The sequence below is a fragment of the Nerophis ophidion genome, linkage group LG04 (genome assembly GCF_033978795.1).
Source record: "Nerophis ophidion isolate RoL-2023_Sa linkage group LG04, RoL_Noph_v1.0, whole genome shotgun sequence".
In the NCBI taxonomy this organism is placed as follows: Eukaryota; Metazoa; Chordata; class Actinopteri; order Syngnathiformes; family Syngnathidae; genus Nerophis; species Nerophis ophidion.
This window is the reverse complement of record NC_084614.1, coordinates 62,767,258-62,788,989: the sequence shown is the minus strand read 5'-3', so window position 1 is coordinate 62,788,989 and position 21,732 is coordinate 62,767,258. Positions and strand designations below refer to the sequence as shown.

Here is a 21,732-nt window from a genome sequence, read left to right as displayed (position 1 = left end):
CACACTGACCTCAATGTTTTTCTGCCGTCCTACCTGACGGATAGAGACCGCCTGAGCAGGAATCATATCAGCCCACAGCTCCTTGCCTGCGTAGTCAGGCCACTGGAGGCCGGGCACACTGTGATGTCACACACTCTCAGCATGCATGGCAGCGCGATGACATCACCTGTCACAGAGTGTAACACGACATGTCGTTAGCAAAGCATGTCAACTGTATTGCTCAATCAAGCTTTTTCATTCTGCAGACTACATCTCCACACAAGTAAAATAATATCATGCATTGTTTTAGGTAGACTTGAGACATATTGTACTTTTTGGACCATAGGGCGCAGGATGAGCAGGTCTATTCAGGTCTATTTTCATACAAAAAGGTGCATTGGATTATAAAGTGCATGAAAAGGGGTCATACTAGGATTTTTTTTTCGATATTTCAAACACTTCCTTTTGGTCTACATAACATGTAATGATGGTTATATGAATGAATGAAAGAATGAATGAATGAATGATCTTTATGAATGAATGAGCTTTATTGTCATTGTGCATGTACAGGTACAGGTCCAACGAAATTTAGGTTGCTTCCCTGAGGTGCTTTGCATTTAAAAAAAAGAAGAAACCACACAATATACAGAAACAACACGATATACACAATATGCAATATACAATATGGCCTAAGACCACTCTAAGAGGCAATGTAAAAAAACGAGACAATAAAAAGTATAAAGTGACTAGTAAAACTGACTAGAGAGGAGTAATGCTGATTCCCAGTCAAAGTGTTGCATGGATTGTTTTACAGACTATGTTGAAGTCGCTTTTTGACATCTCTTTAGGATGCTGTCGTGATCACAATAGTACAATGTAGAGATATTCCCCAAGAGGGGGGTATTTCCGATTCCAGGTTAAAGGGGTCAAGGAAGTCAAAGGATGAGCTGTTCCTGTTGTAAACTGTCTAAGTGGAAAGTAGAGGATTGATGCACTTTATATTCGACTCCTGCCGCCTGAAATCGTACACCTCCACAATGCGCCGTTTTGTAGTGAGGTACGTTACTAAAAATGTTCTTTCCGATGCGATACCGAGTAAAATTCAGGCTTGTATCGGCGATATCGATTTGATACTGATACTTTGTGCAAAATAGGACAGCTAAAAATGGTAAAAGTTGCATATTTAAAAATGACAAATAATACAGTACAGAGTAGTGTAACAATACCAATATTTTGGTACCGGTACTAAAATTATTTCGATACTTTTCGGTACTTTTCTAAATAAAAGGGACTACAAAAAAATTGTGTTTATTTTAACCCAAAACATTTTTGGGTACTCTAAACATATGTTTCTTATTGCAGTTAAGTCCTTAAATAAAATAGTGAACATATAAGACAACTTGTCTTTTAGAAGTACAGTAAGTAAACAAACAAAGGCCCCTAAGTATTCTGCTGACGTATGCAGTAACATATTTTATCATTTATCATTCTATTATTTTGTCAACATTAAGGACTAATGGTAGAAAATTATTTGTTGATCTACTTGTTCATTTACTATTACTATCTGCTTACTTTCTCTTTTAACATGTTCCGTCTACACTTATTTTAAAATGTAATAATCAGTTAGTCTTCTGTTGTTTGGATGCTTTACATTAGTTTTGGATGATACCAAAAATTTGGGTATCAATCCGATACCATATATTGGTCATATTCAAAGTCCTCATGTTTCCAGGGACATATTTACTGAGTTTTTTAAACATAATATCAATTAAAAAAAAACAAAAGGAGATGTTGTGATGCCAGAAAATATCAACAAAATCAAAGTAGTACCCAGTGGCGTCGCCAGACTGATTTCACTGGGGCACATGCCCCAGTGTTGATCTGCAGTGTCCCAGTAAAAATTTCACCAATAAAAAAAAACACTTCAGAGTTTTAAGTCTACATAACATAGACAACAGAGCACATACTACTTAGTATGGTAATTGATTGCTACTGTATTCACTCCACGTAACAATGAGCACATGGCTAATTAATATGGTAAATTATTCACTTGTGGATCGAAACTTCAGTTGAGAGAGGAAGAGAGAGAGAGAGAGAGAGAGAGAGAGAGAGAGAGAGAGAGAGAGAGAGAGAGGGGATGCGAATCACTGCTGAGGAAGGTAACGTTAGTCAACAACAATTTGTTAATTATATTATTTTGATTTTGATTTGACTCAAACTGTAACTCCTAGATGGATATCAGAAAGTCATTGGCCCGAAGCAGGGAAGAAGCAGCGAGGAATGAGAGCTGTAAGTGAAGTCCTAGCTAGCTAGGCAACATCATTGTCTTAAGTTGATGCCAAGTTAGCTAACATTATTCCTTGTATCAAGAAAAACATGTTCATTTGCTGTACGAGCTGTCGGGGGAATTTCCAATGAACATGAAACATCATGTTGGTTATTGTCTGCTGGTTCTGCTCAGAATCTCTGCATCAATGATGATTTGGAGTAAGCATGTGTGAGTTGAGTGCTTCTCAAATGGTTTATCTTCAGGAAGAAATACATTTTTCCATATCATCAAGTCGTGAGCCAAATTTTTAAATCATTCAAGTTCATTTCACAGAAAAATAGCACAGTAGACTTGTCTTTTTAATCGGTGTGACTTTGACTAAAATAATCTTGTTTTGTCACCAGAAAAATGGCTACAGCTAAATCATCTGATTTTGTTTCCAGAAAATATAGTAACATTTTTGTATTTGTTTTCCGAAAGATGGCTGAAAATATCGGGTTTTGTTGCCCCATTTAGATTTAAAAAAAATATATTTCCATGTCTGTCCTGAGTCCTCCTCCAACTTGTTAGTCGGTTTGCCTTTTGCTAAAATACTCACTAATAGTCACTAGAAAAATGGCTAAAAATATCTGGTTTTGTTGCCACCATTTGATTTTTTTCTCCCTAAACTTTTTTTTTTTTTTCATGCACACATCTGACTGCGACTCACTGAAAATGACACACAATCCACTTTTATGTCAGGACCCACCAGTTGGGAACCACTGGTCAACTGTATAACAGTTACTGTAATATTTCCATGCATGGCCGGCTCTACGCAGAGCCCCCTTAAATAAATGCCTTGCCCCCTCAAATCAAAATTTGAGAAAGCAAATTTTAATAAACTCACAAAATTACCACATTACAAGTTGACAAAATTATCCGCCGAAAAAGGGACACACACGATATAGTAGTGTCGGCTTCCCTCTCATCTCTCCCTCCGCTGTGCGTGTATTCACCATTCCACAGGCTGCGCGGCAGACACACACCCGCACACACCCCTACGCCCTCAGTAAACATACAATCACTGTTGCAGTATGAAAGTAAAAGAAAAGGAAAAGTTGTCTACATTTATCATATACTTGTTAGGATGGGTGTAATTGTGTAGTCTTATCTGTCATAAACACGTTTATCGTCGCGGACTTTCGGTGCTACGGAGTTCCTTTTTTTTTTTTTTTTTTTTTTTTTTTTTTACAACTTGACGAGGGCAGTGACAGCGGAGGCTCTGAGCAGCAGTGGTTTGGAAGGCAGAGAGCCTCCACTGTCCCTGTAACAAGCTACAAGTCATTTATGATGCTGTTAATGAGGGTAAAAATGAAACATAAGGTATATATCCTGCTTAGCAGTCCTCCTATGCTGTCCTCTGTCCAGAGCGGAGTCCCCAGCAACGGCCCATTTTACTTAGCAACGGTCTGGCAATCGACTGCTGGAATTCTTTTTCTGTTGTTTTTTTTGTAATTTTACATAGTCAACCTTTAATGTTTCAATCTACATTTTGTATTAAACAAATTATAAGTTTCATTTGATATGACCAAGACACCTAAAAACAAAAACACTGCCGTTTTCATCACTTTACAAGCAAGTGGGCAACACACATACATTGGAGTGAATGAATTTTGTGCCCAGATGAGTGCCCACGTTGTGTTTTATAAATTAGTTTGAGATTCTTTTTTTATCATTATTCATCAGACAACCTCTCAGTTTTGTAAATATTGATTGTAGTGTGTGAAGTCATACTTTGGGTCAAAATTTATTTGAGAGTTAGGCCATCCATTTAGGATAAATGTTATGTTGTTGGTTGATAAAATCTGGACGAAGGATGTTTTATTTTATTTTATTCATTTATTTCTATTTTTATTTTTCAGTTTCCCCTCCTGAGGGATTGCCACCTTATTGTGGTCAGGGGTTTTGCGTGCCTCAGTGACCGTAAGAGCTATACCAGCAGGAGCTTAGTTTTCAGGTGGGACACCCAAGTTGGACAGGTCTGAAGGTAGAGGCCTGACAAAGTGCAATCCACTACTCCAGGTTAGAGTTGGACACATAGCCAAAGACCCATTTCAATGAAGAAAGCATCGTTACTATAAGCACAGAAAAAAAAAGTGCTGGAGCATGATGTGTACACATGATGCCCCCTTCACATTTCTGACTGCCCCCTCATAAAAGCATGCCTAGAACCGCCCGTTTCCATGTCTGTTCAGAGTGATTGACCACTTTGCAAAAATGAAAACGAGACGTTACAGTTTAATTCTCAGAAAATGATTCCCTGAACAGACACACAACAGTTGTTCATTTATTCTACTACTGTGGCTTTATTGTTTTGTGTATATTTTATAGTTTTGTGTATCTGAAATAGGATTAGCCACATTGCCATAAATGGAAATTAAATAATATAAAAGAACCCAAAGATGTAGGGGTGATTTTTTTCTTGTATTACTTTTGTAGATATTAAATTTGAAAATGATTACTGCAATATATATTTCAAAAAGATTCATTGCTGTTCCCTTTTGCTTTTACCAGTAGCAGTTTAGAAGTCTGGAGTAAAAAAGTGCACAAGTAGGTCAAATGCATTAGTTAATTTCAGGTGGTTAATCAAAGATCCATACAACATAATCTGATATGATTTCATAGTTTAAAGCACTATTTATGTATTTTTTATGATAAATAAGTGCTAAAAATGTTTTTGCTTGCGCGCTTTGCACGATCACATGAATTATTTGTGCCCCAGGTTTGCCCCAGTACAGTATTAGGTCTAGTGACGCCCCTGGTAGTACCGACAAGATACGCTACTGTACTTGGTATCATTACAGTGATGAGAGGTGTAGATCCACCCATGCCGTTTGTTTACATTTTGACACCGGTGAGCTACGGTGTGTAGTGAAGCATGTTTAGCTATTCCTCGTCCTGCAGGGATAATACTTTGTCGCCAGGGAGGTGAGGATTACTCATTTAGAAGTAGCTACAACACTGCAGACGGCGAATGGACGTCAGCCGCTAGTTAAATAACCATGTCTTAAAGCATCTCTTCCTGAGGGCGTTTCAGTGTTATAGCTTCACTTTTATCTTTAGTTTTTAAGCCAAAATGCTTTCAATTCTCCCTTTTCTGTCTATACACTGTGTCTGTTTGTAAGTACTCCGTGATTGTGTGCTACCGAACATGCTTGTCTCCTCGTAAAACCAGTAATGCCATGACGTGACGACGACGCGGGAGCGGGGTGGTGGGGTGGGAGGGGGAAGGTTTGCGGGTGCGGGACCTGACGTTTCAGAGGCGAAATAGTACAAAAAATGATTCATTTGTATCGCTGTACTATACTAATACCGGTATACCGTACAGCCCCAGTACAGAGTTATTTATTTATTTCAAACTCCGAGGTATATTGAGGCCGTGGCTTGAATAACAATATGGTCAATCTTGTCGCAAACTCGCATGGCTGCAGTGATTGTGACCCCAAGATGCAGGAAACAGGAGATCGATGCGCAGGGAAGAGGATTTTATTAAATTTAAACAAAGTGGAAGCAGTCATGCATATAAAGGTTCTCAAACAATAATCAATCTTCGAACAAGGAAGAGGCGAGGCAGGCATAATTAAAAGTTAACGTTAAAGTACCCATGATTGTCACATGCGAAATTATTCTCTGCATTTGACCCTTCACCCTTGATCACCCCCTGGGAGGCGAGGGGAGCAGTGAGCAGCAGCGATGGCCGCGCCCGGGAATCATTTTTGGTGATGTAATGTTATGTTTTAACTAAGAGAGATGACGGCAGACTAACACCAGGTTGCAGTAGTGTACAGAGAGATTTATTATATATATGGTAAATATATATATATATATATATATATATATATGTTGTAAATATATAAAAAAGGTAAATTTATATATATATATATATATATATATATATATATGTTGTAAATATATAAAAAAGGTAAATTTATATATATATATATTAATATATATATATATATATATGTTGCTTTTTATTTTTTATTCTTATTGTAATATTTCTCTATTTTGTTTCCATTTAAACCCCCATTATGTACTTTTTTTTTTTTTTTTTTTTAATTGATCTCAACTCTGTACACTGCTGCTGGAATTTTAATTTTCCTGAAGGAACTCTCCTGAAGGAATCAATAAAGTACTATATGTATATATATATGTATATATATACAGTATATATATATATATATATATATATATATATATATATATATATATATATATATATATATATATATATATATATATATATATAGTGTGTGTGAATGTTGTCTGTCTATCTGTGTTGGCCCTGTGATGAGGTGGCGACTTGTCCAGGGTGTACCCCGCCTTCCGCCCGATTGTAGCTGAGATAGGCGCCAGCGCCCCCCACGACCCCAAAAGGGAATAAGCGGTAAAAAATGGATGGATGGATATATATATATATATATATATATATATATATATATATATATATATATATATATATATATATATATATATATATATATATATATAAAATAAGAACCAAAACAATAATAACAATAAACCAAGGACATGAAGTGTGACAAAAAACTCAAGTGTGTATTGTGTAAGACTATGTGAAGTATTTATTTGGAGTGTGTGTTACCAACGTGTTGGAGGTGCGTGTTGAGAGACGCGAGGCAGTCCGACAAGGGCAAGACAGGCAGGGTAGTCCATGGACGGAAGCGAGGAGTCAAGGGACGAAGGAGGCAACCAGAGGAAGAAAGAGATCCGGAGAAGAGTGAGACGCACAGCTCACTTTGCAAGCGACGGAGGTTTCTCCGGGGACATGGGAGAAGACAATGAAAACACGGAGAGGCAACTAGAACACAGGGAGAGCAGGATTGCATAAAGCAGGGTGATCGCTTACTGTGCGTAAATGAGAACTAAGTTCCCGCGATCCCTGGGTCCACTGGTCTTTAAAGCAGCTCACGTCCTCAGTCACAGATGTGGACTGCGGCCAGCAGCGGCGGAGAGTGGGCGCGGTCCGCTTGATGAGCGCGGGGGAGTGTCCGGGTGAGCTTTCAGCGGGCCCTCTGGGTGGAACCGCAGTGGAGGAAGATGCAGACCGCATGTGCCACAACAGTATCCCCCCCTATGGACAGATTCCAGATGTCCTGGAAGTCGAACCCCCCCAAAAACAGGAACAAAAGTCAAGGGACGGTGGAGGGGCGAACTGGTGGTGGGTCGCCGGCCCAGGTGTCCCCGAATCCACCAGGGTCGAGTCTGGTGGCGGCGGCGAGTAAAACGCCGCTGAGGCCGGCGAGGCGAAGCGCCTCCCCATCTTGGCAGTCGGGGAGGCGGACGCTAGTGGCGCCATGGTGCGTCTCGCCAGAAACGAGGAGGTGACGTAGAGGAATAGGCGGACGTCATCGGCGGCGTGGAAGGGTGCGCTGTCAGCGGGCCCTCTGGGTGGAACCGCAGTGGAGGAAGATGCAGACCGCAGGTGCCACAACATTTAACCCCCAATTCTAACCCTTGATGCTGAGTGCCAAGCAGGGAGGTAATGGGTCCCATTTTTATAGGCTGTGGTATGACTCAGCCGGGGTTTGAACTCATGACCTACCAGTCTCAGGGCGGACTCTCTAACCACTAGGTCACTGAAGAGTATATTAGTACATAGCCGCCTGACTCGCAACTGCCACCAGGTGTGCCCGGTTGCCAATCAGTGGCGGGTGAGGAAAACGAGCGCTCAGGAAGACGTGCAGGAAATGGAACAAAAATAAGAGCGCTGACAGGAAATGAATATCCAACACGGAAACAAAAACAGAAATGAAGTGACAGATCATCACAAATCTAATAAAACAGAAAAAAACAGAGGACAAAAATTATACAAAAGTACACACAAATGCTGTTTCAAACCATAAAAAAAGGAAATAGGCAAAATAATAAAAGCATTAAAATGTGTAAATTAATAACTACTATAATAATAAAAAGTAATTTCACAACTTTAAAAAGGCTGAACATGTAAACAACACTAAACAAAAGCATTCAACATCGATACATTGCCTTTTTTGACCACGTCGCGGACTACAATGGCAGACGCGTGCAAATTTTTGCCACTCACGCAGATTCCAAATGCACATCAACAGGTAAGAAAAGTCGGTTTTGCATAATACCCCGAAACAAAATGCCTGATGATATGCCTCCTAATCGGCGCCATTTTCGGGTCCTTATACACCTGCCATAATAATACCCGCATATTGAAGCACAGTACGTCTGAATATGGTAGCTGTAATGCGCCGCATTCCATCAAGCCCTGCAGCTTCTCAGCCAACCAATGTCGTATTAAGACATTTTGACAGATTTTTAAGCGCTGTGTGTAATGTTCTGTATTCTCGACAATGAAACATCAAAGTTTTGGTGTTGCTTGGTTATGGGTACTTGTTCGTGTCATTTATTGAACAGTATCAACTAGAGATGCGCAGATAGGCAATCATATCATCCGCAACCGCATCACCAAAGTCGTCATCCACCCACCGTACACCCGAACCAACATTTTATCAGAACCGCAACCGCCCGCCACCCGCCCGTTAAAAAATATCAGTGGTCGGCCACCTTTACCACTCAAAGCGGTAAAGGTGGTGTATAAAATAGTCTGGTTGTGTCATGGATGCAAAGGATTCTGGGTATTTGTTGAGTTGCGTTTATGTTGTGTTACTGGGAGGATGTTTTCCCGAAATATGTTTGTCATTCTTGTTTGGTGTGGCTTCACAGCGTGGCGCATATTACTAAGAGTGTTAAAATTGTTTATATCACAACCATTAGTGTACTCTGTGTCACCCAGTATGCCTTGCAGTCGTGTGCGTGTGTCTGCGGAAGCCACACACAACATGTTGCTGGACTGACAAGCAGATCGTACATGCTGTAGACGGTGATAAAGCCAATGACTTTATAGCACGCCCTAATACTTATTAACTGGGTGACTACCGGCAGTCATTCTAGAGAATGTTTGCATCTTTTATTGTCTTCTTCGCTTTGTGACACGGGTCCTAAATGGCTCTTTGAATGGTAAAGGATACCGATCCCTGAACCATGTATATCAAATATTTCCAAATGGTTCAACCGCCACCCGCCCGAATCTAATTAAAATCTATTTTTTCGTCATGTCACCCGCCCGACCCGCGGTTTATCCGCGGACTCCTCGGATGAGACCGCAAACCGCCCATCTCTAGTATCAACCAACAGTCCACGTGTATCTCTTATGTGTGACTGCCATCTACTGGTCACACTTATCTTTACACCTTGTACCAAATAAAATTGCTTCAACATTGGTAAACACAACCAAAATTATAACATAGATTAGGTTTAAGGCGTACTGTGATTTTTGAAAAAAATTAAAGGCTTTTAAGTGCGCCCTATAGTCCGAACACTATGGTAATTCATACTTCTTCACATTACTAATAAAGCTTTTATGAAGCGGATAGTCACATTAAATCCACTGTAATACCCTTGTTAAGACGTCACACTAAACAACTCTCACAGCCTTTTTTTATGTGTGTCTCTGTCACCAGAAAATGAGTTGGCTCATGCTTACATGGCGAGCAGAGTGACCAGTGAAACCGAGCTCTAACATGTGCTGACAGGAAATCAATAGTTGATAGTGTTTCTTAGCTTTTAGGGGAGCGCTATTTATATCCAACCGTACCGCCATGCTGCAAAGCGAATCAGATATTTCCACGGGACAAAACAGTCGTGCTTCACCTTCACACACAAATAGTGCGAGAAATACCACACTGACATCATGGTAGGTTGCAACTCGGGATGGGTACTGAATTTGGTACATCCATAGGTAGCGACGAAAATCCGTGGATACTACGTCCGTAAAAGCAAACTAGACACAGTCTCACATTCTTGGCGGGCAAGGAAGCGTATTCATAGCGGACTGCCTTTTGGTAATTTGGCAATTTTCCATGCCAACAAAGCAAGGAAGCCTGCAAAGAATCACTCAAAAGAATCCTAACTTGATTTTAAGCTTGGATACAACATACACATTCAGCAATTTTACATGGCAAGTTCAACACCTGTAAAACTGATAAGCAACACTACAACTAAGATGCATGTTACAGTCAAACAGCAAGAGTATAATAAATACAATACTTACAGTATAAACACTCTGTAGAGCTCAACAAAAGACAAGAGTGACCCATTCAACTTAGTGCCAAAAGACTACTTCCTGACTACGGCAACCCACGTAGGACTAACTGAAATGAATACATACTTGCAAGTGGGATTTAGAAGTGTAGGAAAACATGATACAACTGGACAGCACGGTTATCGTTATAAGATATGTTGAATAAACACACAAAGTATCGAAAAGTGTTACTGTTTCAAGGTAATTGGTAATTGATCTCGTCTGATATCACGTTTAAGTTCACATCTTTGAGAGGAGCCTTCACAAAGAGCGACACGGCTATTAATACAAAGTTTGGACCATTTATCTAAACGTAACACCAAACCCAAAGAAATCTAAGGCTTCATATTTGAAGTCATGCTCTACAAAGTCAAACGCTTAATAGAAATGAAGAATGAGCGCTCCTTCATCAATGAGATGTGAGTCATTCATTAACCATATGCAGCATGAAAACTGACTATGTACATGAAATGATCTCGTCCAAACAAGGTTTAAATCTTATAACCTGAAAAAAAGGTAACTTTTTGTAATCTGAGTTTAGCAAAATGATAGGCCTCCAGTTTTCAATACACATAATATCTTTGTTAGGTTTCGGTAAAAGAGTGATGATGCATTGTTTCTGGCAGTTGGCCTAAATTTAAAGCTTTGTAGAAGAGACACCAAAGTCACTCTTATATTATCCCAGAAGGTTTTGAAACATTCAAATGGTAAACGGTCAGGGCCAGGACTATTACGCCAGTTTGGCATCGTAATGCCATTCCCTCGTGGATGCGTCAACAAGTGAACACAGCAAAGGTAAGATATAAACAATGTATTTAACGAAAAGGATCTATGAAACAAAACACTGGTGCTAATAAAAGGCAAACTAAAGACGCTGGCATAAAAGCTAAGATATACAACTATGAGAACTAAATTGGCACGTAGGCACATAAAAGAGTAAAACTAAACATACAGCATGAGAGCTGGAATGAACAAATGGCTTAGCGTGAAAAGCTAGCGAGAATATACATACGTGACAGAGTGCAGGCGTAACTCGGTGTGCAGGGACCGTGATTAGCAGGTGGGATCAATGAGCAACCATGGTGACTGACTAAACAGGAAGTAAGAGGGTAGAACGACGGAGTGATACAACAACTGGAAGTATAAACAATAATATGTGGTGATCCAGGTAGCGGATCGCAACAAGGACTTTTATTAAGAAGTGCTTTGTTTAGAATGTATTGGTCATTTTTGACCCCATCCATCCATCCATTTTCTACCGATGGTCCCTTTTTTTGGGGTCGCGGGGGGTGCTGGAGCCTATCTCAGCTGCATTCGGGCAGAAAGTGGGGTACACCCTGGGCAAGTCTCCACCTCATCGCAGGGCCAACACAGATAGACAGACAACATTCACACTCACATTCACACACTCGGGCCAATTTAGTGTTGCCAATCAACCTATCCCCAGGTGTTTGACAACACTTGTGGAAAAGTTGGGTAGTGATACAAAAACTGCAATTTTTTCAAATTTAAGAAAACATTTAAAAAAATGGCCTCATGTAAGAAACATGTTTTATTTATTAGGAATACCTGGAATATAAATATATTACAACTTTTAATTTTCAAGATTTTGAAGAGTAACAAACGGTGAGGTAAATTTTGACCCAACGTGTGCATCTCAGAGTTAAAGCGTCTAGACCAGATCTGGGCAAATTATGGCCTGGGGGCCACTTGCAGCCCGTTAATCGTTTTAATCTGGCCCGTCAGACATTTCCAAATATTTTTTTTAGATCTTAAAGATGGAAAGTGTAGCTGCCATTATGATGTGCAGTGATGTTTTCTAATGACTGTAAGTCTTCAACTACACTAAGTCTTTCAATGGTTGGAATCCACGCTCGCTTCCTGTTGAGTGGGGTCCGTGCCCGTGTGGCCCGACCTTGCGCTGTGGAGTCTGTGTTGGTGACTTGATGCAGTGAAAGCGCGGCCCCTTTGTCTGGTCTGGATGCTGTGTCTCAGGTGGTGTGTTTGTGCGGGTTTGGGTTGGAGTGGTGGGGTCTATTGGTGGGGGAGGTGTTGATGTCTCTTGTTTGCATGTTGGCGTTTGGGCTGAATGGTGGGCCAGGGCGGGCTGGTCTCCATGATCCTGTTGGCGTGTGGTTGCCGGTTGCAGTTGTTCATTTTTTTCGATAACTTTGATTTGCTAGGGTGGTGCTGGCGGTCTGTGGCTATTGCAGCTGCTGTTTCTGCTGCCGTTTGTTTGTGGTGTGGGCGCCTGTGGCTGCTGGGTCCGGTGCATGGGGGTGGCTGATGTTGTGTTTGGTGGTAGCGCGCACTCGTGGTGGTTGTCGGGGCTGATGGACTTGCCGGCTTCATACTTGTTTATTGTCGTGTTGGTTGGCTTGTTGGGTGTGGGCCTGGGGTGCCCTTGCGCACTGCCGCGCCGCCATTACGCGCCCGGTTTCGCACCATTGTCTGGGGAAGGCTTGTCGGGGGTTGTCCCTATGTGTTACATTTTGGGAGTCTGAGCCTTCCACTGAACATGCTCATTCTCTCCGCAAGGTCCAAGTGTAGTGGGTGGGAGGTGTTGTCCATAATGGCTAGGAGTTTTGCTAGACTTCTCCTCTCTGACACCACCGCCAAAGAGTCTAGCTCCACTCCCACCACGTTACTGGCCTTCTCTACCAACTTGTCCAGTCTGTATATGTCCCTCACTCTCAGCCCGCTGCCCCAGCAAACCACGGCATACAAGAAGGTGCCCGCCACCACCGACTCGTAGAACATCTTCAACATCTTTGTACAGATGTTGAAGTATCCTAGCCTCCTGAGGAAGTAGAGGCGGCTGTGTCCCTTCTTGTAGAAGGCCTCAGCGTGTTTTGACCCATTCAGCTTGTTGTCGATGTGTACTATGTGTATGTATATTTCTGGGGATACGCTCTGGGCCTGATGGTCAATCGGGGATCGGCGCCTCAGGCTACTGCATCAGGGCTGCATGTCTGGAGCTCCAGGGTCCCACCGTCCATCCCTTATGGGTGCCTGTCTTGGTTGGGGCCTGCTGGGTCTAGGCCCCTCATCCATTGTAGTAGCTTGGGGCTGCAGGGTATTCTGAGCTGCTGCAAGTCGGCCAGCTGCTGGGGAAGTGATCTTGTGTGTCAGCATGTCTGTGATCTTCTTTTAATTTTTTTTTTGTGTGAGTGTATATGTATGTGGAGGTATGTGTGTATGTATGTATATATGTATGTGTATGTGTGCATGTATATATATATATATATGTGAGTATGTATGTATATATGTATGTATTTGTATGTGTATGCATATATGTATGTATATATATATATATATATATATATATATATATATGTATGTGTGTGTATATAAATGTATATATGGGTATGTATGTGTATATATACATTTGTGTTTATGTATGTGTATATATATATATAATATATATATATATATATTACATATATATATATATATATATATATCATATTTATAATTTTTTTTATATATATAAATTATAATGATTTTATTTAGTTTTTTATATATTTAGTATTTTTTATTTTTTTTTCTCCCCCCTCCCTCAGGGGGAATTATCGACAGGGCGGTTGCTGGTTGTTTCATCTCCATCGTTGGGGTCCCTGCAAGTGGGGTGGGTGGTTCCCGCGGCCCTGCGCTAGTTGGTTCTGTGGCGGCCGACTTGGGTGGGGTGGCCTGGCGTGGACCGCGCCGTGCTCTTCGGGGGTGTGGGTGGGCTTGTGGGGGCCCGGGTGCTGGTGGGGCGGGGGCAGTCTTCCCGTCCGGTTGCGGGGAGTCTCTGGGGGGGCCCTCGTGCTGGGCGTCCCGCCTTTTCGCCCGTGTGGGGGGTGGTCTCTCGGTGGCTTGAAGTCTGCCTTTTCTTTGCTTCTCTCGTGCCCTGTCGTCTGCCAGGCACGTCTGTTTGCGGCCTGCTGCTGGCTCTTCCGGGCCGTACCATGGGCCGGGCTCCGGGGTTCCCGTCGCTGGGCAGCCTGGCTGCGTGGGACCGGTGGTCATTGGCTTCCTAGGCACCACACCTGCTGTTTGGGTTTGGCTCTCTGGGCGGATTGGGCCGTACTCTGGCTCCCACGCACACTGGGAGTCAAATATATTGTACATACAAACACACATATACTCACACACACACACCATTATTCATACATACAAACGTACATACATTGGTACCTACGCTCCCACATACATACACAAATACATTACATACTCCAAGTTCGTCCATCTACACGCACATTCACGGTACAAACATACACATACTGTATATATACATTCACTGTACAAACAAACATACATATACGGTACCTATACATTTACTGTACAAACATTCATATAAACATTCTGTACATATACAAGTACATATACATACATACACTCATGCACATAATCATGCTTCATCAAACATATATCAACATTGTTGCCCTAGGGTGAACTGGCTAACACATGGCTCACTGACAAAGCTTAACGCATTGTTACTATAACAATCTACAAGCTTAATATAGGGCTTCTCTCTCTTCCCCTCCAATATTAGGTATTCCTTTTTTTTTTTTTTTATTTATTTATTTATTTTTAATCTCTAGTTATCATTATGTATATCTATTGTTGCATTTGAACAACTGTATTGTTGATAATAGAGGTAAACTATTGGTATTGCTCATGATCAATAGCGCTTTTTCTATTGGTATTTGTTTTGCTCCAGTTGTAGTGTAAAAATGCTTATTGTCATTTCTATATTATTTATTTCGCTAACTGCTTCTTTGCTATCACTTTTACGATCATATTTGTACATACTGTATGTGCTGGTGATGTTCTATTGTTGTTGTTTTTGTTGTTATTGTTGTGTTTGCTGTTGTTTTTGTCTCTCTGTGTAATCCCCCTCTTAACCCCACAATTCCCCCCTCTGTCTTCCTTTTTTTTCTATTTCTATCCCCTCCTGCACCAAATGATAATATAAACACATTTAATAAAGTCAAATTCAAATAAGGCAACAAGAGAAGTATCCTACACTTTTCTTTTGTAAAGAAATCTGAACAGCCGATACGGGCATCTACATCAACTATATGATTTGCCTGAGAAGCTGGACAGGACAAAAAAAAAAAGGAATCTGCGCTTTTGCATGATATATTAGTTACTATGGTACTCTAATTAGTTATTATGGTCATCTAATTATTTACTTGGGTAAATAATTAGTTACTATGGTAATCTAAGTCACAGCAGCTCAGACGAGGCACCAAGGAGTGTGGAGATTTTCACAACAAAGTTTTAAAGCTTAGTAATATCCCAGATATATCAGATTGTAGGTATTTTTTTTGTAATGTTTATGTTTGTTTCACTGTGTTTGTTGCATTTTCTGTTGTGTTTCGCTTGATTGTAAAATATATCGATCGAGATCATATATTGTCAATGTTCAGAGTTTTATTGTTCGTTGTTAATATTGTAAAACTCACATTATTTATTTTCATGTACATTCTCAGTGTGTTAATCAGTAAAAAAAAAAAAGTTAAATTCCATTCCGTTTTTTAAGGTGGTCTGTCATAATGTTTTTAGCTTTCAGTCAGACATTATTTTTAGGTTTTGTATTAGTGTTCCTAAAAAAAATCAGATACACCGGCCCCCAGACACAATTTTCTCTAAATGTGGACCCGAGTCAAAATAATTGCCCAGACCCGGTCTAGACAGACGTTACAATAATTGAACAGTGATGACGAACATTGTTTTATCTGTTGTGGCCGCTTATTTTTGCACTGAAAAATCTTACATAACAAATTGTCATATGTTTATTTTCTTTACAGTTCGGATTGGATTGGATTTTGTGCGCGGCGTAGATTTGCCAGGGCAGGGCGCGCACCTTAGAAGGAACGTTGACCGTGCATATGGTTTTACTGAAGAGCGGCTGTACATGTTCTTGTTTTAATGGCAGACCATTTTAAGTAAAATATCGCAGATTTTAATACATTTAATTTATGATAAGTAAATAGATCCCTATCAGAAATTTGGGCTACGATTAACAATTTGATGAGAAGAAAGCTTAGATTTATATTATGTTGCTTCGATTAATTGTATAATGAGTGTGATTAACAAAAATTGGATTGCATGGAGTGTCAGGAACTTTAAAATACGGGACTTGCATGCAATAGAGTGCACATGAGAGCAGTGGCGTGTGGGTGCCGTGATCTGTGTGGCGGTATAAAGAACATTATTTTTTTTATTAATGCTCACATGTTAAAAGTGCAATTTTCATGTTAATATTGTGCTTTTATTAGAAAAAACTATTATTGTCTTGGCAAGCACAAAAATATTTGTTTGGATCAACAATTTTTTCCTAGAACACACATTGAGGCCAATAAAGTGTGCTTTATCCAATTACTCGATTAATCGAACAAACTAATCGATCAATTGCTCACTTACTAACATAATTTCCCCATTAATTTGAGTGAGCATGAAAAGATTTGTGTTTGAGGGTCCCTGGTTCAATCCCCACCTAGTACCAATCTCGTCACGTTCGTTGTGTCCTGAGCAAGACACTTCACCCTTGCTCCTGATGGGTGCTTGTTAGCGCCTTGGATGGCAGCTCCCTCCATCAGTGTCTTAATGTGTGTGTGAATGGGTAAATGTGGAAGTAGTGTCAAAGCGCTTTGAGTACCTTGAAAGTAGAAAAGCGCTACGCAAGTTCAACCCATTTATTTATCATTTAATCAATAGCTGCAGCCAATTAGAAATTATTAAATTCCTTGGATTTCATTTTTTGCAGTTTAGAAGTTCCGATAGGGGCTAAAAAATATGACATGAAAATAAACGATATTTCGCAAGGCAGCGAAAATCATTTTGACCGATGCGGACTTATTTAAATTCCTAAAATGATGTGAGTGTGTGTCAAGCTTGCAGTTTGTCAGGAGCAGTATAAAAATGCTATTTCGATGCAGTAATACTGTGGATGCATTTGCTTCTTCTCTCTCTGTCTCTCTCTCAAAACACACACACGCACACACACACACACACACACACACACACACACACACACACACACACACACACACACACACACACACACACATCCTAACCTCTATTATTTGCCTCACCCATAGTGCTTCCTCCCCCGCTCGCAATTCAGTGTGTTGTGTCGTGGCAGCTAGCCGTCACCTCACCTGGTTTTCCACTAACAGGTGATTCAATGTTATTACCAAGTGGATTGAGCCGTACAGCTTGCACAATGACAGCATTTATGCGTAGGAACGGTGTTTATGCGCGACAAATCAGCCATGATGAAGCGAGGCGGTCTATTTGTCAGTGATACAGACGGAGAAAGCAATGTTGGGGAAATATCAGACAGCTGCCAAACTCCCAACGGACTATAGGAAGTCATTATTTAGTCATCTGGCCAGCATCTTAAATGGTAATCATCAAGGTATTGCTGACAAAACAAGCTTTCACCTTACAATTGTGTTAATATGGGACAAAAATACCAGCAGTATCTACTGGCAATGCGCCGCCAGTTCCAGTAGATGCTGCTGTTTTGTGTCCATTCCAATGTCGCCTGGAGAGCATTTATCTTGGTGAATATTTAAAGGCCTACTGAAACCCACTACTACCCACCACGCAGTCTGATAGTTTATATATCAATGATGAAATATTAACATTGCAACACATGCCAATACGGCCTTTTTAGTTTACTAAAATACAATTTTAAATTTCCCGGGAGTTTCGCCTTGAAAACGTTGTGTAATGATGACGTATACGCAAGACGTCACAGGTTTTTAGGAAGTATGAGCGCTACGCACACACACAGATAAATGTCGTCTGCTTTAACGGCATATTTACACAGTATTTTGGAGATATGTGTTGCTGAATCTTTTGCAATTTGTTCACTTAATAATGGAGAAGTCAAAGTAGAAAGATGGAGTTGGGAAGGTTTAGCCTTTAGCCACACCAACACACAGTGACTCCTTGTCTAAGATTCCCGGAGGTGAAAATTTCCTATGGATCAGAGCACGGTCAAGCCAACATGTCAACCAACAGGTTTTGGTGAGAAAATTGTGGTTAAAAAGTCGCTTCTTACCGGAGAAAAGCTGAGCTTGGGCCGTCCATGAAGCTGCCGTTGACTCCCCTGAGACACTGTGCGTCAAGACACCCGTGGAGACACCCTTCCGACTATCAGGTACTATTAAACTCACTAAAACACTAGCAACACAATAGAAAGATAAGGGATTTCCCAGAATTAACCTAGTAAATGTGTTTAAAAACATCGGAATCCGTCCCAATGCAATCGTGTTGGTTTTTTTTTTAACTCGTTTTTTTTTTATTTTCTAGTCCATCGCTATCAATATCCTGGAACACAAATCTTTCATCCTCGCTCAAATTAATGGGGAAATTGTCGTTTTCTCGGTCCGAATAGCACTTTTTGTTGGAGGCTCCCATTAAAAACAATGTGAATATGTGAGGAGCCATCAAACATGTGACGTCATCGTCTGCGACTTCCGGTAAAGGCAGAGCTTTTCTCTTAGCACCGAAAGTTGCGAACTTTATCGTGGATGTTCTCTACTAAATCCTTTCAGCAAAAATATGGCAATATCGCAAGGTGATCAAGTATGACACATATAATGGACCTGCTATCCCCGTTTGAATAAGAAAATCTCATTTCAGTAGGCCTTTAAGTACTCTTAGTACTCAAATACTGCAATGGGTTGACTTTTTTCTTGCCCTGATGTGCGATCTGAGCCGAGGATGTCGCTGTGGCTTGTGCAGCCCTTTGAGACACTTGTGATTAAGGGCTATATGAATAAACTTTGATTGATGGCTTTGATTGATATTACATTCATACAATGGATTAAAAGAAAACGGCATACAGCAAGAGTTTTATAATTCATAAAGAGCACTGAATATGTTTCAAAACAACTGTGTACAAATAGTAGGTATAGGAATCTTACAAAAAGTCACAATTCCATTAGATTCCGATTCTTGGGGTGACGATTCCATTCAGAATCTATTCTTGAATCAAACCGATTCTCGCAACATATTATGTGGCATAAAAATGATAAGAAAACAATTTCAAAAAAGGTTCCAAGTTACAAAAGGTCCTCCAGGCCGCTGGCGTATGACATACCGTATTTTACGGACTATAAGGCGCACTAAAAACCCGGTGCACCTAATGTAAAGAATGATTCTGGTTTTGTTTTGTCTTATTTGCTACATGGTGTAATGATAAGTTTGACCAGTAGACATAAACATAAGAGGTACGTGTAGACTGCAACATGATGGCTATATGACTCAAGTTAACAACATCAACATTTTATATGTTCAATTGAAAATATAGAACATTACACACGGCGCTCAAAAATCTATCAAAATGTTTTAGTAAGACTTTGGTAAGCTAGGAAGCCGCACTGCTTAGTGGATTCTCGGCGCATTAAACAAGACATTATCTGCCGCTTTGTTTCACAATAATATGCAAAAGCAACTTTTCTTACCTTCTGGTACCTGCTGATCTGTATTTAGGACCTGCATGTATCCTGAAAAATTGTGCTGACACTGTAGTCAATAAGCTTCTTCTTTTTCTCTATCTTCTTGTTATGGGACATTCATTCTCCACTGTTGCCATTTCTAATATAAAGTAGTGTAAAGTTCTTACTTATATCTGTCAGTAAACTCGGCCATGAAAGCGTTAAAAAATACCGGTGTAGTGAGTTTACATTATTCACCCAAGGAATTTTTGTTATTAGAGAGTTCCGGTCAGATGATTTTTCACGGGACATACATTTCCTGTGTTGTTGTTTCCGGATGAAAAGATGCTCCTCCGTTATTGATTTACTGTAAGTAAAGTCTGAATGTCATTAAAACATTTAGCTCCATCTTTTGACACTTCTTCCACTCCTGTCCTTGCACGGTACACCGCTGCAACAAAGATGACGGGGAGAAGACGCTGCCGAAGATGAGCCACGAAAATAAGAATGCCCACAAAACGGCGCATCCGGAAAGGACTGTCAGAAAGCGGCTTGAAGATGATCTGTAAAACATAATCTTTGCAACATTTTGACCAAAGAACCACAATTACATGTTATGTAGACCACAAGGAAGTGTTTGCAATTAAAAAAATAATAATAATAATAATATGACTCCTTTAATGCGCCCTATAATCCGGTTCCCCTGTATATATGAAAAAAGATAAATTAGACCATTCTTCAGCAGCGCGCCCTATAATTCGGTGCGCCCTATGGTCCGCAAAATAAGGTACTGTATACGTGCAATTAATAAGCGCAGAGATGATTGTTTAAACAATGTATTAAAAAATAAATTCATATTGTTTTTTAATCGATTTAAATAAATGATTAGAAAATATTGCAGTTTGTACGTGAATATATTTTTTCCTCCACTACTGGTCATTCCTGGGCTTCACGGTGGGAGAGGGGTTAGTGCGTCTGCCTCACAATACGAAGGTCCTGCAGTCCTGGGTTCAAATCCAGGCTCCGGATCTTTCTGTGTGGAGTTTGCATGTCCTCCCCGTGAATGCGTGGGTTCCCACCGGGTACTCCGGCTTCCTCCCACTTCCAAAGACATGCACCTGGGGATAGGTTGATTGGCAACACTAAATTTGCCCTAGTGTCTGAATGTGAGTGTGAATGTTGTCTGTCTATCTGTGTTGGCCCTGCGATGAGGTGGCGACTTGTCCAGGGTGTACCCCGCCTTCCGCCCGATTGTAGCTGAGATAGGCGCCAGCGCCCCCCCGTGACCCCAAAAGGGAATAAGCGGTAGAAAATGGATGGATGGATGGATACTGGTCATGGCTAGCTATGATTGCCAGTTCTATTGGCCTCTCTGAAGTCTGCCGAGCAACAAGTGATGTGTTGATTACCGTGCAAGTCATATTTTGTATCAAACACCCAATTCCTGTATATAAACCATTTTCTACCGCTTGTCAGAAGGGACAAGCGGTAGAAAATGGATGGATGGATAAAAGAATATGTCTCACAATCCATATAGAGATCAATCTTACAAAAATGAATTAAAATGTGTTTCGTATACTTTGTTATAAGCTTTTCACTGATGATTACTGTACATAAATACTTACAAAATCTGCAATTATTACACTTATTACAATTTGAAAATAATTGTATATAAATAGACTCAAAGTAATTCATATACTGTTCCTGCTTCTTTCATGGGGGATGGCGTGGCTGTTCAATCCCCACCTTCTACCATCCTAGTCATGTTCTTTGTGTCTTTGAGGAAGACACTTCACCCTTGCTCCTGATAGGTCCCGGTTAGCGCCTTGCATGGCAGCTCCCACCATCAGTGTGTGAATGTGGAAATAGTG

The 21,732-nt window shown here is 40.6% G+C and overlaps 1 long non-coding RNA gene across 1 annotated transcript in view; it reads right to left on the bottom strand.

The window, feature by feature from the left end:
• LOC133550585 (uncharacterized) overlaps positions 1-7,276 on the bottom strand; it is a 39,492-nt gene extending 32,216 nt beyond the window's left edge. Inside the window, exons 1-2 of the long non-coding RNA XR_009806325.1 lie at positions 7,155-7,276; positions 10-166 (exon numbers count right to left, since the gene is read on the bottom strand). This is a non-coding gene — a long non-coding RNA (uncharacterized LOC133550585). The remainder of the gene's footprint in view (positions 1-9; positions 167-7,154) is intronic.
• Between the last annotated feature and the right edge of the window lie 14,456 nt (positions 7,277-21,732).